This window comes from Ciconia boyciana, chromosome 1 (assembly GCF_034638445.1).
Source record: "Ciconia boyciana chromosome 1, ASM3463844v1, whole genome shotgun sequence".
Lineage (NCBI taxonomy): Eukaryota > Metazoa > Chordata > Aves > Ciconiiformes > Ciconiidae > Ciconia > Ciconia boyciana.
This window is the reverse complement of record NC_132934.1, coordinates 94,584,143-94,603,883: the sequence shown is the minus strand read 5'-3', so window position 1 is coordinate 94,603,883 and position 19,741 is coordinate 94,584,143. Positions and strand designations below refer to the sequence as shown.

Sequence of the window (19,741 nt, the reverse complement as noted above, 5' to 3'; positions counted from 1 at the left end):
AACTTCAAGCAAACATTTCTGAAGACAGGCCAGCTTTTACAATTCATATGAGACATTCCTCATCAAAAGCTAGGAAAGCTTCTTCTCTTCCCTTTGCCTCTTTTTGTTCTTTGCCTTTAATCTATTCTCTCCCAGTATGACTCCTGGTGAACTGTGGATCAGACCTGTCTAGATCACAGGGTGCATAATATAGGAGAGCAAATATAACTGAAACATGCTGGGATTTCTCCTGTTTTGCAGGCTGTGCAAATGTGCAAAACAGAGTCTGCAAATGTTCAGCTATAGTTTCAGACCGACTTTATTTCCTTCTTCCTTCCACCAAGTATCTCCCGTGGGACAGCACATTATCTTTCATAATAATAGTACGTTTTCCTCTATGAGCATCTTATAGTATGCTGGAAGCTGGATGACATGCTCCGAATGTGCTGACAATTAGTCTGTGTGAAGGAGAACATCACACAGAGAAAATCAGGAGAGTCAGAGGTTGAGAGGGTAGTCCTGTGAGCAACCACACCTTCACAGAGATTTTCTTTTTGCTTTTGAAAGGAAACACATCTCACTTTAGAAATCCTGAAGTAGAACTCGTTGGCTCCTTTCACAAATTGGACTCAGAATTCCAGGGTGATTTGGGGTGAATTATATAGGCTTTGCCATTTTTAGGATATGGGAAGCTTTTATATGTCATAATTAGGCAACTGGCATTCACATGTATAAGCTAGCTGAAGCAGACCTTATATGCACTCTTCCTGACTATTTAAACCTGTCAACGTGCAGGAAAGCTGCAGGCTTTCTTGACCACATTAGAGTTTTACAGTGCCTGTGGTCAGAAGACAAATGGTCAGAAGACCCTGTCCTTAGTTTGATTTACAAAGACATTTTACACTATTCCTGTACTAAAGTGGGGTTTTAAAGTGATCTATATCCACTTTAAGACCAGACAAATGTACTGCCAACTGTAAATGCTAATGAAAATCAAGGCATTCATATTTCTGTGTCCCATTTCCCTAGTAGATGCAAAATATTGTTTCCTTTGTCTCTTATCTTCTTACAACTGGGACTGTGCTTCATTATGTTTTGCAGCACTGAATGCAAGAAAGCCATTAGCTTGGTTTGATGTGTGAGATGGTGTGATAACAAGAAAGAACACAAAACTACAAAAGAAAGACAATTTCTTTTTAAAGACCCCATTTGGATTCAGTGATCCTATTGTCCTTCAAGTCTGAGTTAATAATGTATAAAAAAAGTTTAAAATAATGAACAGCTCCTAAGCACGTTTTTGCAACTTGTGCTCTGAATCATCCCTGGATGCCAACCAACACTGCTGAACCTCTCCGCTGCTGCAAGATGCCTCCCCTTCCCTGCGTCTCCTCAGGACAGACAGAGTGTGGGAGGACAGTTCGAGGCCAGACCCTCTCTGCCCTCTTGCCTCTTCCTTTAGAGGATGGAAACACGGAAGCCTTCCTTTGGTTTCACTGGAGGAGGATGTGGAGGGATTGGCCTTGAATCTACACCCACCCATCCACTGTAAGCTGTCTGATGTAGGAAATAGAGTTTCTCAGCTCAAAGGAGGCTGTTAAATGGAGTGCGGTGTTTATCTCAAGGCCAAATAGTAGTATCCCTTTTGGGAGAAGGCACAGAGGACACTAATAAGCATTTAAGCCAAGTTCAGGGAAAAGGGGCAAGCAGGTAATTCACAAAGGGAAGAGTGAAGGGACAGGTGGAATATTAAGTTGTACAGCCACAGTCTCAAGCATAGTTTGTAAATCATTACCCAAATCAGAAATCAATGAGCATCATAGGTCATTTGTACTATTAAAAAAAGAGTAAAGTTTATTTTTCGTTACGGCTTTGTGTTGAACCAGTTGTGGTTCCATACATAGTTCCCAAGCATATCTGGAAAATATATTGCACATTTCTTAGTAAAAAGAAAAAAAAAGGAAAAAAAAAAGGAAAATGGATACAATAAATTGCCCACCAAACCGTGCACACAAAGAAAATAAAAAGACTGTTTGAACAGCTGGAATTTAAAACTTATTATATTCCCGAGTTATTTATTTTAATAAATGAACAGCTATAATTAAGGTTAAAATGATCATATAAGCAGGAAGAGAAACAATCCTGTTATTATGGCTTCCAAGAAACTTGTACCCTGTGACAGTGCTGGTAGAGGGCCCTGTGTTATTGGTGGTAACCTTATATAGAAATAAAAGTGTTTTTAATGACAACCACTTGAAGCATATGAACTGCTGTCCCAGCTAGTGTGGATCAAGTGAATGGAGGGCTGAGGCTGACATATTTCTTCTTTTGTATTTAGTACCTTAATACATTTTTGAAGTACAGTTTCAATATTGAAACCAGAAAAATGACAGTCTCTGTAGTAGTCACAAAAGTGATAAGGAATCAACCTAATAAAAGTGTATGCACAGATTTGTTTTCTGTTTGCCACTGTAGTTGTTTATGGGTAGACAGGACTTTACTTAAACCTAAGGGAGAAAATGTAGTTCTCAGCCTCTCGGGTTTTTTATACGATAATTGACTGTTACGAAAAGTATCCAGGTTTTGACTCCCACCCCTAAAGGAGAAAAAAAACAGGTCACAGGGTAGCGTAGCATCTTTTAAAACATCATGATACCTTTCCAACCTGCAGCCGGGGAGCCCTGACCTGTGAGGAACAGGGAGCCGTGTGGATTGCTGTGCTTGCACAGGGCCCCGTGAAGGAGGAGGAGGGCAGAAATTCCTTAGGCAGAACCAAGCATAGGGAAAAAAACCCTCAGCATCAGCAAGATTCTGGTAGAAGGGATGCAGGCATTCACCAGGATTGCTCAAAGTACTTTCATCAATAAATACATTTGATCCAATGTAAAGTTGTCTGAGTTCTGGTTCCACTTTGCCAATGGGGTTGGTATGTGACAAATACAGGGAAGCTCCCCATTTTTTGAAGAAATGCTCCAGAGGTAGTAAACACTTTTATGTGGATCTCATCCAAGAACCGCTGAAGTTAGTGAGGGCAGGATTTCAACCTCAAAGTAATTTTTAAAGGTCAGTGAAGTAAAAAGAAAGACTGCCATTGATTTTTATGGGCTTCCAATGCACTTGTTTTTCACCCTTGAGAATTTGAGTCAGATCAGAACTTTGTAAGTCTGATTTGAGCAGCAAGAAGTTGTCCTTTTGGTAGGTATTTTCCCACACCCAAAACCACTAAAAACTTTCCCACATTTCAGTAAGATTAGCCATTGCTGTTCAGGATATGTCCAGGTCTGTGGAGAAGGTCCAACCAGAAAAAATAAATCCAGGAGAGAAAGCTATACATTTTGCAATCGTATTTCATCATTTATGCCGCAATATGCATTTTTTTCTAAAAGACATTTAATTGCTTTCTTCTGAGGAACTCCCTTTAAAGCAATGTTTTCCTAAATAAGTCCAGAAGTTTCTACATCTCAGATGAATGACACATCCTACATCTAGTCTGATTCCAAATAACTCCATTTGAAAACATGTTTTCTCATTTCATTGTGCGAGTAAAATGAAGATAATCAGACTTGAGAAAAAGTATTAGTGTTTCCCAGTTCTTTCAGTCAAACTGCACATCTGCTTTTTTGATTCTCCGGGGTTTTTTTAATGCTTTGTAGATGAAGCATAAAACCCACATCTTAGGGCAAGAGATGAAGGAGATGCCCCATGTGCACATGCTTAATAAGGGCTCAAGAAAGTAGTAAGTATTCTAGAAATCCCCATCTTTTGTATCTACTTCCTCCATTCCACACACATGGAGCAACCTCTTCAAATGGGAGAGCATGAATATGGCAAGTCTAGCAGGCACTTCCTATTGCCCACAAAAAGTAGCTGAAGACATCATGCAATTTTAGGAACTGTAGCTGTAAGGACAGAACTTATGAAACATTTGTCATACAGTATTTAGTGATAACAACAAACTGGTTTGTTTCAGCAGTAATAGCTAGTTGTATGGGCTGTGCTCTGTCCTCTCTCAGACAGGCTGTGATCCTAATGAGCTGGTGTGAGTAGCCCTAAAATTTTCCTGTGGAATGGATCTTCCTAGAAGTGCTGCTTCATTCCTCATGCAAAACATTCACCACTGCCCTTAGTCCTAGACTGGCTTCTTTTGGAGCATGTTATTGTACTACTGTGCTTCCCTTCAGTACATTTAATTCGAAGTAATTGACTTCAGCAGATAGGTAGGTATTGGATCAGACTAGCTGATGCAATGTGATGACAGACATGGCTTTGCATCATGCTCAGCCATGATGCAAAGCTCTGGCTAAGCTCCTTTGTGGACCCTGCATGCAAGGCAGCAGCTGCCTACTCCTGCACAAACACTTTTGTAGTTTCAGAGAAACTGGTTAGATCCTTTGGGTCATCACATGGAGCAGGTCCCCTGTGTATGCAGAAGTGCTGCAGATTTGCTCAAAGGTAGCTAGGAGTGTAGTCCAAGATGAAGCAATTTAAACAACTGCTGTAATGAATCTACATCATTACAGCATACAGTACCTGTATGAGCAAGTTTTCAGAATGTAGTGCTAAAGCAAAAGGGTTTTCCTGGCATGAATTTGGACAGGTTTATTTTGAATAGAGTTGGGCTGCTTTGTTTTTTTTTTCTTTTCAGTGAGCAGTAGATGTGGTAGAAGAAATGGAGCTCTGGAGGCAGTGAAACAGTCCAAAATTTGTGCCAAGATCAACTCAAAGAATTTTGAAGACTAAAAGGTTATTTCCCTAGTTCTCTTTGTATGAAATATTTGTCTAGGGAGAGCCAGAGTGGTCTGCTTTGACATTTTTACTTCTGGCTTTAAAATGTCCTTTTTCCATTAGAAAGGCTTACCTTAAAGTAAGGAAGGACAAAAGGCTTGCTAAAAAATAATGATGATGACAACAAATGAATCCAAATGTTTTATTTCAGAGTAAATGAAACATTTGGAGTGATCCAAAACCACCTGTCTGTTGTTTCTATTTTCCTGAGCCCTCCAAATTGAATCTAAATAATATTTCTTCAACTTTTTCCACTCGGGCACAGAGTAAAAAACCCATTATTCTCCCAACTGTATTTAAAAGTTGTCAAACCTTATGTGAGTTATGTGAATTATCTTAAACAGGTACAGCTAAAATCTACAACTTATCAGGCCAACCATCAAGTATTCTGCATGTTTGAACAAAGATTATTGTGCATTTTAAAGGAAAATATACTGGAAGTGTGCTGAGGATTTTAAATTTTCTTATTCTCCTACCTATAGTTAGTATGGATCTCAAACGGAGATAGAATCCACAGTTAACACAGTTTAGAAACTTCTAAAAAAATTCAAGAAAGCATTTCTTTTTTCATAAACTCCTTCTTCAAGTTCTTAGAGACTTCAGAGTGCTACCAAATATCTCACAGAGAGCTGGAAAGCTTCCATGTCTAGCTCTGGTGAGACACTGGATCTGAAATCTGCCATTAGTTCAGACCTGCTTATTGCCTGTCTTACACCCCAGGTCAATGCAGTTTAGAGCAAATGAACACATGGGAAATATCCTGGGTTGGTATGACTGAAAGAAAAGGTCTATGATTAAAAGATAATTTTGAAAGGTCTCCAGGTTTTAGAAGTTAGACGTGGTCCTTGAGGGAGACTGAGAGGACCGAAGGCAGTAAAAATACAAAATGACATTTACCTTCAGTAGACATTATTTTTCAGCATCCAAAAGGTTTGTTACCTTTGCACCCTTTCAAGTGCACTGCTCTTCAGAGTCCACAATCTGAATGAACAGAGTCCCAGAGGTTCTAAGAACTTCCTCCTATTATGTGATCCTTACCAAAAGGACAGCTGTTTGCTACAGCAGGGGATGCTGGCACTTTTTGAGCACAACCCAACAGGCAAAGGGCTGCTCACAGCAGCTATGCCATAGCTATATCATTCATGTCTGCAAAATTTTAAGATTACCTCAGGCACTGCCACCCTAAAGACAGTGTGTCAGATCTTTCCCAAACACATTCTCTGTGCCACAGGTATACTTCAACGGTAACAAAGTGCCACTGCAGCTGCCAATTAAAAAGACAACTTTAATTGCATCCCTTCTTTCATCACCTAATAAAGGCAGTGGGGAAAACGCAGGGGTCTTGATCTCTGGACCCAACTGGCTAAGAAAAGCAAGGTGGTAATATGTGTATACATTCAGTGTGTATATGTGTGTGTGTAGTTAGCACGCATGCTCGCAGCAGTCAATACCTGTATCGGGTACGTACCACGGGGTCTCTTCACAGTCCTGGTACCTTGACTGCTCAGCCTGGTGACCTGCCTCTAATCCCCTCGCACCCATGGTTCCCTGCATTTCTAACAAGGAGGAGTGACAGTGTGTATCCCTGGGAGTCAGGATGCAGTCAGAGTAGGTACCTGGAGCATAGAGCTGAGAAGTTATCCTAGATCTGATTGATAAGAGAGAGCCTACACAAATAGTCCACAGTGCTAAACCTTACAGTAAAATTTATTATCTCAATTTTCCATCAATACATTTCTCTGAGGGTTATGGTTACACTCTTCTTATCCCAATTCTACAGACAAGAAAGCCAAAGTGAGCACTGGAAGGACAGCAACACTCCTGCTATCCTCCAGTAAGTTAGCAGCAGAGCTGGAAAGAGAACTTGTATCTTTTCAGTTCTAATCCAGTGCCCTAGTCCACTGTCAGCCTTATCATTACATAGATTAAGAGCACTACTACAGGACTCTGAGGTATCTTGCTGAAGTGTGTTGTATATTAATTACACAAAGAGACTGGAGAGCCATTAAATATGGAAGTACAACACAGATTAAATTCAAATATAGCATATTGGAAACACACATACAATTTTGAAAATGCTTAAATCAGCATTTTCTTAAATGAAGACTGAATCTCTCTGATTTTCAGTCACTTAGACCCCCTGAAAAAGGTGGGAAAAAAGCCATCCAGTTCTATGTACCTAAAGTAGCAGGCCAAAGGCCTTCCTAGGTTCTCCCTCTGATGAGAGCAGACAGAGCAGCTCTTCTGAGAGCAATACAGAGAATTGGTGCTCTGGATCAATCCCTCCGGGAGCCTTTCCCTGAATACTGACAGGAAGTATTGGTGAAACTAAGGAAGCAGCTAGTTAACTCGGATGATAAAAGACAAGTGATGAAGATAACATCTTAATATTTCCATAGCTTTTACCCAACACTACCTACTGAATTTTTTGGTTTATTTTCTCTTTAATGTTTAGGATATGTACTGGCCTCCCAGTGGTCAAATACTACAACTGCTAAGTAATGATGTGCAAATCAACACATTCCCAGCCCAGTGTACACACAAAATATAGACTTTTTGTACTGTTTTTGGCTGGGATAGAGTTCATTTTCTTCATAGCAGCTCCTATGGTGCTATGTTTTGGATTTTTGATGAAAACAGTGTTGAGAACACAGGGATGTTTTAGTTACTGCTGAGCAGTGCTTGCACAGAGTCAAGGCCTTTTCTGCTTCGCACCCTGCCCCACCAGAGAGAAGGCTGGGGGTGCACAAGAGGTTGGGAGGGGACACAGCCAAGACAGATGACCCCAACTGACTGAAGGGATATCCTGTACCATATGACGTCATGCTCAGCAATAAAAGCTGAGGGAAGAAGGAGGAAGGGGGCACATTTGGAGTTAAAGCATTTGTCTTCCCAAGTCACTGTTATGCGTGATGGAGCCCTGCTTTCCTGGAGATCGCTGAACACCTGCCTGCCATGGGACATAGCGAATGAATGCCTTATTTTGCTTTGCTTGCACACACAACTGTCTTTATTATTAAACTGTCTTTATCTCAACCCACCAGTTTTCTCACTTTTGCCCTCCCAGTTCTCTCCCTCATGCCGCTGGGGGGGGGGAGTGAGCAAGTATCTGGGTGGGGCTGAGCTGCCTGCCAGGGTTAATCCACAGAACCTTCTACCTTGCATTTTACGGTACATGTTTCCTCCCTAGTACTCACTGTACACGCACATCTATCATGTCAGCTCAGATGCACTTAGAAATCACCAGCCTGGTATTTCTGAGGTTTCGCAGCTTCTGTCCTCAAGGGTGACATGTAGGTTACTGCTATTTTTCACAGTCTTAGATACACACTGTAAGAGAAAATAAATGAGCCTCTGAAGGGCACATTTTTGCTACTATGAGCTAGGAATGGAGGCTATGATCTGAATTTACCAAAAGGGAAGCTCATACACATTCTGCTGAAGATGTACCTCAACCAATATCTGGTAAACTAAATCAACAACCTACAAAAACTGGAAGCTAAATAGGACAGGTTTTATGCTTGTACTGTATACCTATCCAGTTAATAGTCATTGTTAGAAAGAGACAAATGCATCAGCATGAAGAATTTGTACAGTTTGTTTGCAACATGTGGTCAGCACAAAAGCTTGATTGATCCTTGGCAGAAATTAAGTTGGCAGGGCTTTGATCCAATGAACAAAAATCAAACACTGAATTCAGGATATTGAAATATTTGATCAATGACCAGAGAACTCAGCCACTGTTTAGCTAATAAATGACTCATCATATGCCAATCTAAGCTATTCACTTTCTGATTTTATAATGATTATGCATGGAGCGAATTACTATTCATTGCTGTTCAGTTCCCTCCCCCAGAACACCCCCAGCAGCAAAAGCAGATGTTACAAGACAGTAGATAGCCACTTACAAAGCTAAGCTCAATTGCAACTTGCTGCTGTTGAAATCTGCAAAGATAAACCCATGCTCACCAGCTAAAGGATCCCGTCTCTTAAGTTCTTGAAGAGACTACTCATGTACATATTGATCGGGTTACTTCTTTTGAATAAAAAGAGTTTTCTTTAACCTTTTGGAACTGTGGAAATCCCATCCACTCCTTTTGGCTCACCTGTCTTGGTGTGACTCCATGAGTGAGCTGCAGCTCATTTTCTCCAGGACAGAGAAGCAAGGACTTGCTGCTATTACTACATGAAGGTATAAACTGTCTTTGGACATTGCAGATACTAAAATTCTACACGGGTTCAAGGGGAAATAGAAATTCGTAGAAGAGAAAGCCACTGAGGATTGCTAAACTCAACCATATGTAGCTCAGAAAGCCCCTGAGCTGCAAGTGGCTAGCAGCAGGGAGGGTATTTGGGGAAAGTACTATGTATGCCTGCTTCCTTTGTACACTTCTTGGCTCGTGTTGGAGGCAGGATACAGTGCTAATAAGAACATTGGTCTGACCCAGAATGGCTGCTCATATATGTTGTACTAGTTAAATGCTCACATCTTCCATGCAGACAAACTGTCTGCAATTAAAGTAAATGCGTAGTTTCCTGGTTAGTCTAAAAACTGCAGCAAGTAGTTACAGCCTCCTCTTTCCCCCACCCTGAATGATCTGACACTACATGATCCCAAGTGGTGGCTATGTTGCTTAAACTGGTGTCCACAGCTTGTGTACTCCCCTCTGCAGAGCTCCTTGTTCTTACCCTGTGCTGCAGCCTGCATGAAGCCAACAGACGCTTTCGTATTTTGTGTCTTGCATGGTGAACTGGGCTTGGAAATAGATCTGGCTGTGACAGAGCACATGTTTGCTTGGCAGAGCATTTAATCAGCCAGGTCAACCCTTTGATCTGGTTCACGGAGGTATGGCTCCACAGACACATACTGGAGCCACCCAGAGGCGGATGTGCAGGAGAAGAGCTGACAGCTGAGAGGAAGAACAGGACGACTGCTCGCACCATCGCCACAGTCAAAGCAAAACCAGTGGAACCGCAGCTGTGGCTGCTAGTGATTAACACCACTTCTCCTGCAACTTCCAACCCACTCTTTGATCCTTTCCACAGCCCTCAAGGGGACCATGACCTTCACTTTGAAAAACACTGCTGCAGCACAACCAAGCTGAGAGGGGAAGTCCACTGTCAATATGCAGCTGTAAATCTGGGTTAAATAACAAGTTATCCTAGATTTATGGCTGCTTGCTGTTCCTGGTGCACAGAGGTGAATGTGACCCATTAACAGAAGATGTACATTTCTTTAAATTAGCCTGCTAGCGTAAAACACAAATGTAAGTGAAACCAAAAGCAAGGCCTCGGGCTTTAAAAGGATGTGAAAGAGAAGGAGCATATACGCAGAAACTCTACTGCAAGAAGCCATTTTTCCCTTAGGCAGAACAAGCACAAAGATTAATAATTTGACCAATCAATGCTAGAACTCAAGATGATAATTTTTGCATATACTAAATTCACTGTGGTTGGTTTTTTTTTTTTAAGTAACAGGCACAGTCCTTTCCCCTGACTTTTTTTCCTTGGGTAAAACAGACCATAGTCCTTACGGATATCAGCTCCTAAAACGGTAGTGATCACTAATAATGACCGTGTGCAGCCATTACTGTGTTGGCTACCTGATGCTTCTTGCAGGTTTTTTTGTTATACAACACAAAACACAATAAAAAGGATACCGTCCCTCCACCATCAAAATTAGATCAGGTTGAAAATGACACGAAAATATTTCACAGAAAATGCAGGTTTCCAGTTGAGGGTGGAAAAAACCAACACTGACTGATAGGCAGTACGTATAGTCTTTTGTGAGAACATGTCCAATTGTAAAAAAATAATAATCATTGTATAAATAAATCAGTAGATAACTAACATGTCTTGGCTGGAAGATGGGTTGAAATGTATTATGTCATGTCTGGCTAGGTCAGTAGCACATCAACCTAGTGAAAACTAACTCATTTTTTTGAAAGTGCTCTCTGTTGATAAATACTCCTTAGAGCGTCATTGTCTCTCCCCCCAACATCTTGGATGCTAGACCATGCAGGATTCAGAGGGTCCAAGCCATTTACCAGGGAGTTTCTGAAGACGTATCTGCCATGTCTGTTGCCCAACTAGAAAGCAATCTGGTTCTACCTTGTTCAATAAATGCACACATTTAGAAAAGCAAATCTTGGCAAGTGGGAAAACATTATGATGCATTCCACTGTTTCATGTTAAAGAGACAGTATGAAATTAAATTAAGCCTTTTGGGGAAAAGCATATTGGAGGACAAATTAAGCCCAAACCTAGAGAAGCATTTTCAGGGAATTAAATATAACTACATTCCTTTCTTTGGAATATGCTTTTCTACTCTTTTGTCAGAATGTTCTGCATTTGGCATACCACAAAGCTCCAGCTTTCACAAAGACTTTCAGACAGGCAATGCTGCCTAAAGGACTGTACCCTGTGTGGACTGGGACTTATTCCTTTCTGTTTCAACAGAAGAAAATATAATTTTTTTTCTATTGTTGTATGTTCTAACTCATTACTGCTGAAAATTGAAAATGCTGAAAGTTGCACCAGTGTCTATTCTGAGGTCCAGCTGGATTTACAGCTGCTTGCACAGACAGAGTCTTGGGTTATTGCTTTTTTTGGTCTATTAAAATAAATCTCTAGGATCTGGGGGAAAACCCATAGTACAGGCTAAGGAAGCAAATTTGGCTGACAGAACAGAATGGTTGGAAGGGATCAGCCTGAGCTGATACTGCCCTAAAAACATAAATAGCTCTTCCAAGAATAGGTGAGAAAGAAGGTGTCCAGCTGTCCCAAATTATTTTATTCTACCCAAGAACTGTCTAATGAGAAGGACAAAGTGTCTCATTTGTAGAGATGCACATCCATATGGAGAATCTGCACTGCAGATAGATAACAAGAGGGACCAAGAATCTGTGTAAAGAGTTACTCCCAAATCCTAGACAAGAGAAGGTCCCAAGAAACAGGAATCTTCACTGTTTTTGGTAGGTTTGGGACTGAGAGTCCCAAGGACTGATAACCTTTCATAAGTCACAGTGTGGGTATAGCACAGACTATGACAGGAAATGGTTACCCCATCTTTGTTGCTAACACAGTTTGCTCCTCAGAAGGAAAGACTACCTGTAAGCTGCTAGACAAAGAACTTCAGCTGGAGCCTGTTCATCTTTGTGAATTACTATTTTTTGCTCTGATGCAAAACTTCTTTTGGAGAGAAAAGAAAGGGAATCTGTTCTTCATGTTTCAGCAATAGAAAAGAGGATGCATCCACTGTGCGTGAAATATGTGTGAAAATCAAGTGCAGAAGAGGGTTTCAGAAAGCTTCATCTGTGCCATGGCCCAGATGTACACTAGTAGTGTCATCCATATCTAACGAAACGTACATTACGATGCTTGGGAAAGGCTAATTTACAAGTAGTTTTGTTTCCTGCAATGGAGAGTTTTCTTTGCCATGGATGAGAGAAATGGGATCTTACACCACTGCAATGGGACTGGCTGACACAGAGTTAACTGCCATACATTAGCATGGTTTACAAAAATATCAGACTGGCATGAAAAAGTCAAAAGATCACCCGATATATTATTCCTTACCCACGAAAAAAGTTGGATGTTTGAAAGTGTTCCTTGCTTTATCATCACTGTGCAACATTCCAGTGTGTTTTATATTTTTCTTACTGTAGGAAAGATGAGGTTAAAGGTTATTAAATCTGCCACTAACATTTCTTATGATTAGAAAATATAGATATTAGATATATAAGTCTATGGGACCTGATGAGATGCATCCCAGAGTCCTGAGGGAATTGGCTGATGTAGCTGCCAAGCCACTCTCCGTGATATTTGAAAAGTCAGGGCAGTCAGGTGAAGTCCCTGGTGACTGGAAGAACGGAAACATTGTGCCCATTTTGAAAAAAGGTAGAAAGGAGGACCCTGGGAACTGCCGACCTGTCAGCCTCACCTCTGTGCCTGGGAAGATCATGGAACAGATCCTCCTAGAAGCTATGCTAGAGCACATGGAGGACAGGGAGATGATTCGAGACAGCCAACACGGCTTCACCAAGGGCAAGTCCTCCCTGACCAACCTAATGGCTTTCTACGATGGAGTTACCACAACAGTGGACAAGGGAAAAGCTATGGATGTCATCTATCTGGATTTCTGTAAAGCCCTTGACACGGTCCCCCACAACATCCTTCTCTCTAAATTGGAGAGATATGGATTTGATGGATGGACTGTTCAGTGGACAAGGAATTGGTTGGATGGTTGCATCCAGAGGGTAGTGGTCAATGGCTCAATGGAGATCAGTGGCGAGTGGTGTCCCTCAGGGGTCCGTACCGGGACCAGTGCTGTTCAATATTTTCATCAGTGACATTGACAGCGAGATCGAGTGCACCCTCAGCCAGTTTGCAGATGACACCAAGCTGAGTGGTGCAGTAGACACACCAGAAGGACGGGATGTCATCCAGAGGGACCTGGACAAGCTGGAGAAGTGGGCCTGTGTGAACCTCATGAGGTTCAACAAGGCCAAGTGCAGGCTCCTACACCTGGGTCGGGGCAATCCTCGGTTTCAATACAGGCTGGGGCATGATGTGATTGAGAGCAGCCCTGCGGAAAAGGACTTGGGGATACAGATGGACAAAAAGCTGGACATGAGCCAACAATGTGCACTCGCATCCCAGAAGGCCAACCGTATCCTGGGCTGCATCAAAAGCAGCGTGGCCAGCAGGTCGAGGGAGGTGATTCTGCCCCTCTGCTCTGCTCTGGTGAGACCCCACCTGGAGTACTGCGTCCAGCTCTGGAGTCTTCAGCACAGGAAAGACATGGAGCTGTTGGAGCGGGCCCAGAGGAGGGCCATGAAAATGATCCGAGGGCTGGAGCACCTCTCCTACGAGGACAGGCTGAGAGAGTTGGGGTTGTTCAGCCTGGAGAAGAGAAGGCTGCGGGGAGACCTTATAGCAGCCTTCCAGTACTTAAAGGGGGCCTATAGGAAAGACGGGGCCAGACTTTTTAGCAAGGCCTGTTGTGACAGGACAAGGAGTAATGGTTTTAAACTAAGGGAGGGCAGATTTAGACTGGATTTAAGAAAGGAATGTTTTACAATGAGGGTGGTGAGGCACTGGAACAGGTTGCCCAGAGAGGCAGTGGAGGCCCCATCCCTGGAAACATTCAAGGTCAGGTTGGATGGGGCTCTGAGCAACCTGATCTAGTTGAAGATGTCCCTGCTCTTGCAGGGGGGTTGGATTAGATGACCTGGAAAGGTCCCTTCCAATCCAAAGCATTCTATGATTCTATGATTGTATGAAAAGAATATATTAAGAAAAGCAGATTCTGAAGTGCTTTCTAAACTTTTCTACAGCTCCTATAGCTTTTGTGTGCTACCTATTACTACCCACCATTCATTTATTTCCTTTTATTCCTCCTGTGATGTTATTCATTCCCTAATGAACCCTCCATAGAAACACTGGATTTGCTTCACCATTATTCTATTGTTATTAACAGACTTTTCGACATTTTATGCTATAAGATGCTGTTATAACTTAGTTAAACTTTTACAAGCTCATCTGAAATTTTCCATGCCTTGTGTTTGCTCCAGGCTGTTGTTATTCATGTGTTTTTAAATTTCAAGAGTCATGGTTCAGTTGTTTCTGAGAAGAAAGTTAGGGAAAAATATGTTTTGCCCACATAGAAAAAATTGAGACCATTTCTTGTATGCAATTTGTTTAATGCTTTAAAGCATGTATACAAAATTTGGCAGGGGAAAGGGCACTCCTGCCAGGAGTCCTTTTTGCTTGCTTTGTGAAAGCTTTTTTAAAAACTGCATTTCACACATACTTTGTAAAACCCTTGATTTTCTAGCAGTTATAATCTCTGAGGGCTCTTGCCCCACAAAGCATGGTCAGACTGCTCCCAGCTCCTAGTGATTACTAGCTGGGCTGTGCTGCCAAGCCAGGCTAGGGTTACTAGGGTCAGGACAGTAATGGCAACTCAAAATTATTCTAGGCTATGTATAGTCCTGCTTGACTAACCTGATCTCCTTCTATGACAAGGTGACCCACTTAGGGGATGAGGGAAAGGCTGTGGATGTTGTCTACCTAGACTTTAGTAAAGCCTTTGACACGGTTTCCCACAGCATCCTCCTGGAGAAAGTGGCTGCTCATGGCTTGGACGGGTGTACTCTTTGCTGGGTAACAAACTGGCTGGCTGGCCGGGCCCACAGAGTTGTGGTAAATGGAGTTAAACCCAGTTGGCGGCTGGTCACAGGTGGTGTTCCCCAGGGCTCAGTATTGGGGCCAGCTCTGATTAATATCTTTATCAATGATCTGGACAAGGGGATTGAGTGTACCCTCAGTAAGTTTGCAGATGACACCAAGTTGTGTGGGAGGGTTGATCGGCTTGAGGGTAAGAAGGCTCTACAGAGGGACCTGGACAGGCTGCATCGATGGCCCAGGCCAATTGTATGAGGTTCCACAAGGCTAACTGCGGGGCACAACAATCCTGTGCCACGCTACAGGTTTGGGGAAGAGTGGCTGGAAAGCTGCCAGGCAGAAAAGGACCTGGGGGTATTGGCCGATAGCCAGCTGAATATGAGCCAGCAGTGTGCCCAGGTGGCCCAGAAGGCCAATAGCATCCTGGCTTGTATCAGGAATAGTGTGGCCAGCAGGACTAAGGAAATGATTGTCCCCCTGTACTCGGCACTGGTGAGGCTGCACCTCGAATACTGTGTTCAGTTTTGGGACCCTCACTCCAAGAAGGACATTGAGGTGCTAGAGCATGTCCAAAGAAGGGCAATTAAGCTGGTGAAGGGTCTAGAGCACAAGTCCTGCAAGAAGCAGCTGAGGGAACTGGGGTTTCTTAGCCTGGAGAAAAAAAGGCTCACGAGAGACCTTACTGCTGTCTCCAACTACCTGAAAGGAGGTTGTAGTGAGGTGGGTGTCAGTTTCTTCTGCGAAGTAACAAGTGATAGGACAAGAGGACGTGGCCTCAAGTTGTGCCAGGGGAGGTTCAGATTGGATCTTAGGAAAAATTTCTTCATCGAAAGGGTAGTCAAGCATTGGAACAGGCTGCCCAGGGAAGTGGTTGAGTCACCATCCCTGGAGGTATTTAAAAGACATGTAGATGTGGTGCTTAGGGACATGGTGTAGTGTTGGACTTGGCAGTGCTAGGTTAATGGTTGGACTTGGTGATCTTAAAGGTCTTTTCCAACCTAAAGGATTCTATGATTCTATGAACATAAAGCAGGGAGCCTCTTTCTCTCTGTGTTAATAACATGACTGTCGGTAACCAACAGCATGGAAGAGGAAACCAGCTGAAGCAAATTCAGAAGGGATATGTGCTGGACAGTATGGGATAAAAAGGAATAGTTGAGAGTAATTAATGTAATGACAGAATGAAACCAATACTGGGTGCCTGCAAGAGACTGGACAAATTGAGAGCCTGAAGGGAGGGTCAGTGGGATCAGGCAGGAAACAAAAGGGTTGCAACCTTCAAGATTTTTTTCACGTTCTTACTGTTAAAACTGAAAAATGTTGTGTCTAGAAACTGATGTCTGATTTTTATATTACTCCAGTGTAACAACTTTGCTGATTTCAAGTAGAGTTACTCTCACTTTTCAGCAGCAATATGAAGAACAGAATCGGATCCTTCAGTTGCACTGGAAAACTTTCTGCTTTCCAAATGCACCAGTAAGAGTTATGGCTTTGCATACGCCTGTTACAAGTGTGCTTGGTTCTGGAACGCATCAAGTTGTTCACAAACCTACAATAGTTCTCAGATGTCATGCATGTGCAGCAAACTAGGGGGTTTTTAGCGAGAACAGTCAAGCAGGGCAGAAATGCGTGACCCTTCAGAAACTTTAAATCATGTTCCAAGTGAATCATGACATATTTGGTTTGCTACATTTTTCTTTCTGTTGAAGATGCCCTCATAGCAGATGAAGAAAAGAAGCAAACCCGTTGCTTATTGTACAGGTTAAGCCATACAGAAATGTTTGAATTAGAAATGTCATGAAAACACTGACTTAGGAGATTTGTTTCATTATAGATGGCATTAGTCTATTTAATCTACTTTGATGACCGTTTGTATTCAGAGCTACATGAATAGGGTATGTATACCTAAGTAAAACAAATAAAACTGCCACATCTGGCCATACTCTCAAGAATATATACAGAGCACTTGATGTGGTGCAAAGTTCACTCTGGGGTGGAGTGCTAGAGTAGGAGCTGAGAGGAGCATAAGGCATCCAAGCCCTGCCTCACAGAGACCCCACATTCCGCTCCCTAAACATGGCTGACTATCAAGCAGGTCTTGCACACAAAACTGGAAGCTGAATGGATTACTGAGCTCAGAGAGGCTTCATCAGTCGGGTTTCTGTTAACACCGCCTTCCGCACTTGACCACCCACAGGGGAAAATGTTATGACTTCCCACAAAAGGGAGACCATAAGGTCTGGGACTTGCATCCATTTTTAGAGAAAGAGATTTTTAAAAGAAAAAAACAAACCCCTGAACAAAACCATGTTAAGACACATACAATAGAATTTGCAAACACATGCTGGGCCAACTTCTGATCTCAGTTGAACTGAGAAACTCTGCTAAAACAGAGGGAGCTAGAAGAGAGAGAGGAAGAGAACAGATGGGAGAAGCAGATGAAACGAAGAACAAATGTAGACAGGATGATTAATTTATTTCAGAACGGACAGAACCACTTATCCACAACTGCCTGTAATAGAATACACACATTTTTCCATGCATACAATGTTCTGAGTTGGTACAGAGACATTATGTGATTGTGAATGGGAGGGCAAGAGGGAATAAGACAGTCTCTCTGGCCCTGGTTCAGTAAAGGATGTGCTTTGTCTTCTCTTGGACTTAAGAACATGCTGTAACATTTTCCTGAACTGGAGTTTCTATCAAGAGATGCTTCATACTATGAAAATGTTCAGAAGTCTCTAGTTAGTTATCAGTGGTACTCTGCACTGATAACCAAATGATATATTGCAACTTACTCTGAGTGCTGGTTTATCACTCACTAACATCAAAACAAAGATTTGTTTATACAGTCTAGGCTAGATATACCGCTTTATTGCTCCAGTTTTATGCTGTTATTATTCACTTGAGTGGATTTAAACTACGAAAACACAGTGCAGTATGTATGTAGAACTTTTGATTAAAGAAAATATCCAGAAACAACACTATTAGGACAACAAAATCAAGCACTAAAATGTGAGGAATGTCAGAATCAAGTGCTGCTTGATCAACATGAACGTGGCTCTCCTGCATGCAGGCATTCTACTACAACCTTTAATCATAGGTCATCTGTTATATTTTCCACGCAGAAACTCTGTCTCCTTCCAATGGACAGAAAGGATGGTGCCAACTTTATTAAAACAAAATACTGAATTGCCGTCTTCCTCCTCTGATGTGCAACCGCCTTACTCTTAGAACACCTCCATTTCTCAGAGCAAATGACATTGATCTCTCAGCAAAGGACCACAAGGCCTGCTGATTAAAGCACTATGCACAAGCTAGGTATTGCTAATACTTTAAGATAAAGCTAGATAAACAGAGAAAACAATCAGAAAGATTTTACAGAGAACCCATTAATGACTGATACAAGCAGCTAAAGCTAGTGCAGGAAAATACAGAATTTTAGCCATATTCTGGAATTTGTGTGGAATGGCACCAAGCCACAAGTTCTGCCCATAACCCCCTTGCTTAGCTGATATAAAACTATTAAGATGTCACTATCATGCTATTTAACATCAGTCACATGAAAGTCACATGAAAAATGCTGGCTGTATTAAAACAACTTAGGGAAAAAAAAGGGTCTACACAGATGACAGGAGCTCCTCTGGAAACAGCATTGCTGTCTGCCTCCCCTTCAGCAAAGCTGGGTTTCAAGGATAGCGATTTATGATAGCTGCCCTTATAGCATCAGCTATAGGCTGACATGGCTTTTTTGATCAACGGATTTTAACACACCTTCTTAGTAGCAGCAATAGAAACAGTAGTTCCAGTGGTGTTAGCTATAATTTCAACATCATGTAAGTACCCATTCTTATATTCAGAAGACACTCATTCTTGTAGTCTTGCAAAAGTGACAAGTGAAGTGACAATTAAACTGCAAGATGAAAACTTTTTGTGGAGGGCTTTCAGAGACAAATTGAGAACTCCTGTGCTTGAAAGGAGCAAGAAGAAAGTAATTGCCAAGGGAGGATTCTTTCTTCCAGAATTGACTCAAGTAAGACATCAACTTCATCATCACTTTCAGATCTTTTAACAAGCTCTCTTACTCTTAGTACAAACACTCTCCTAATAAGTTTGGAGCAGTGATTGCCTGACCACCTTCTCTCTACTGAGTTTTCAAGTGCCCAGTTATCAGCGAGGTAATAGGCAGAAGCCACCTACTAAAAATGCATTAGACGATGTACAATACGGGAGGTACAGTGTTGGCACGGAGACTGTGAGATCTGGATTTTACTCTTAGTTTTGGCATGGCCTTTCAGGATGGCTTTGTCAACATTTTCTCCAAATGAAAATCTTTGAAGGGCTAGGGCTTACATCTCTCTGTAAAATAACCTTCCTCTCTTCCTTCTCTGACATATTTATTTTTATTGTGGCAGAGATGGTTTCATAGTTTTTTGGGAGATCTATTACAATTAGGGTTCCTAAATGGCCCTTTCAACAGCACAAATGGTTAACAAAAATGATTTAATTTGTATCCTCTTCATCCATATTCTTCTTGAAGTCCTCTTATTGGTTACAATGTAAGAATCATACCAATATGAACCACGTATGACATCATGACTGATTCTTTTATTATTATCTAGATATATCCAGATTTGTTTTTTTCCTGTGGCATATTGTCAACCATTTGTGAGATGCAAAAATGGATCTAACACATAATGTGATCATGCAGAATACAGCTGTGGAAATTATTTCTGAGATGAGTTTCTACTGAATGAGATCAAAAACATTTCGCCCGATAGTGAAGTCATAT

General features: G+C 41.8%; 1 protein-coding gene across 50 annotated transcripts in view; it reads right to left on the bottom strand.

Annotated features, from left to right (window-relative positions):
• The window catches only part of LOC140661310 (uncharacterized), a 274,629-nt gene that overhangs the window by 78,051 nt on the left and 176,837 nt on the right, over window positions 1–19,741 (bottom strand). The gene's annotated exons all lie outside the window — the stretch shown is intronic.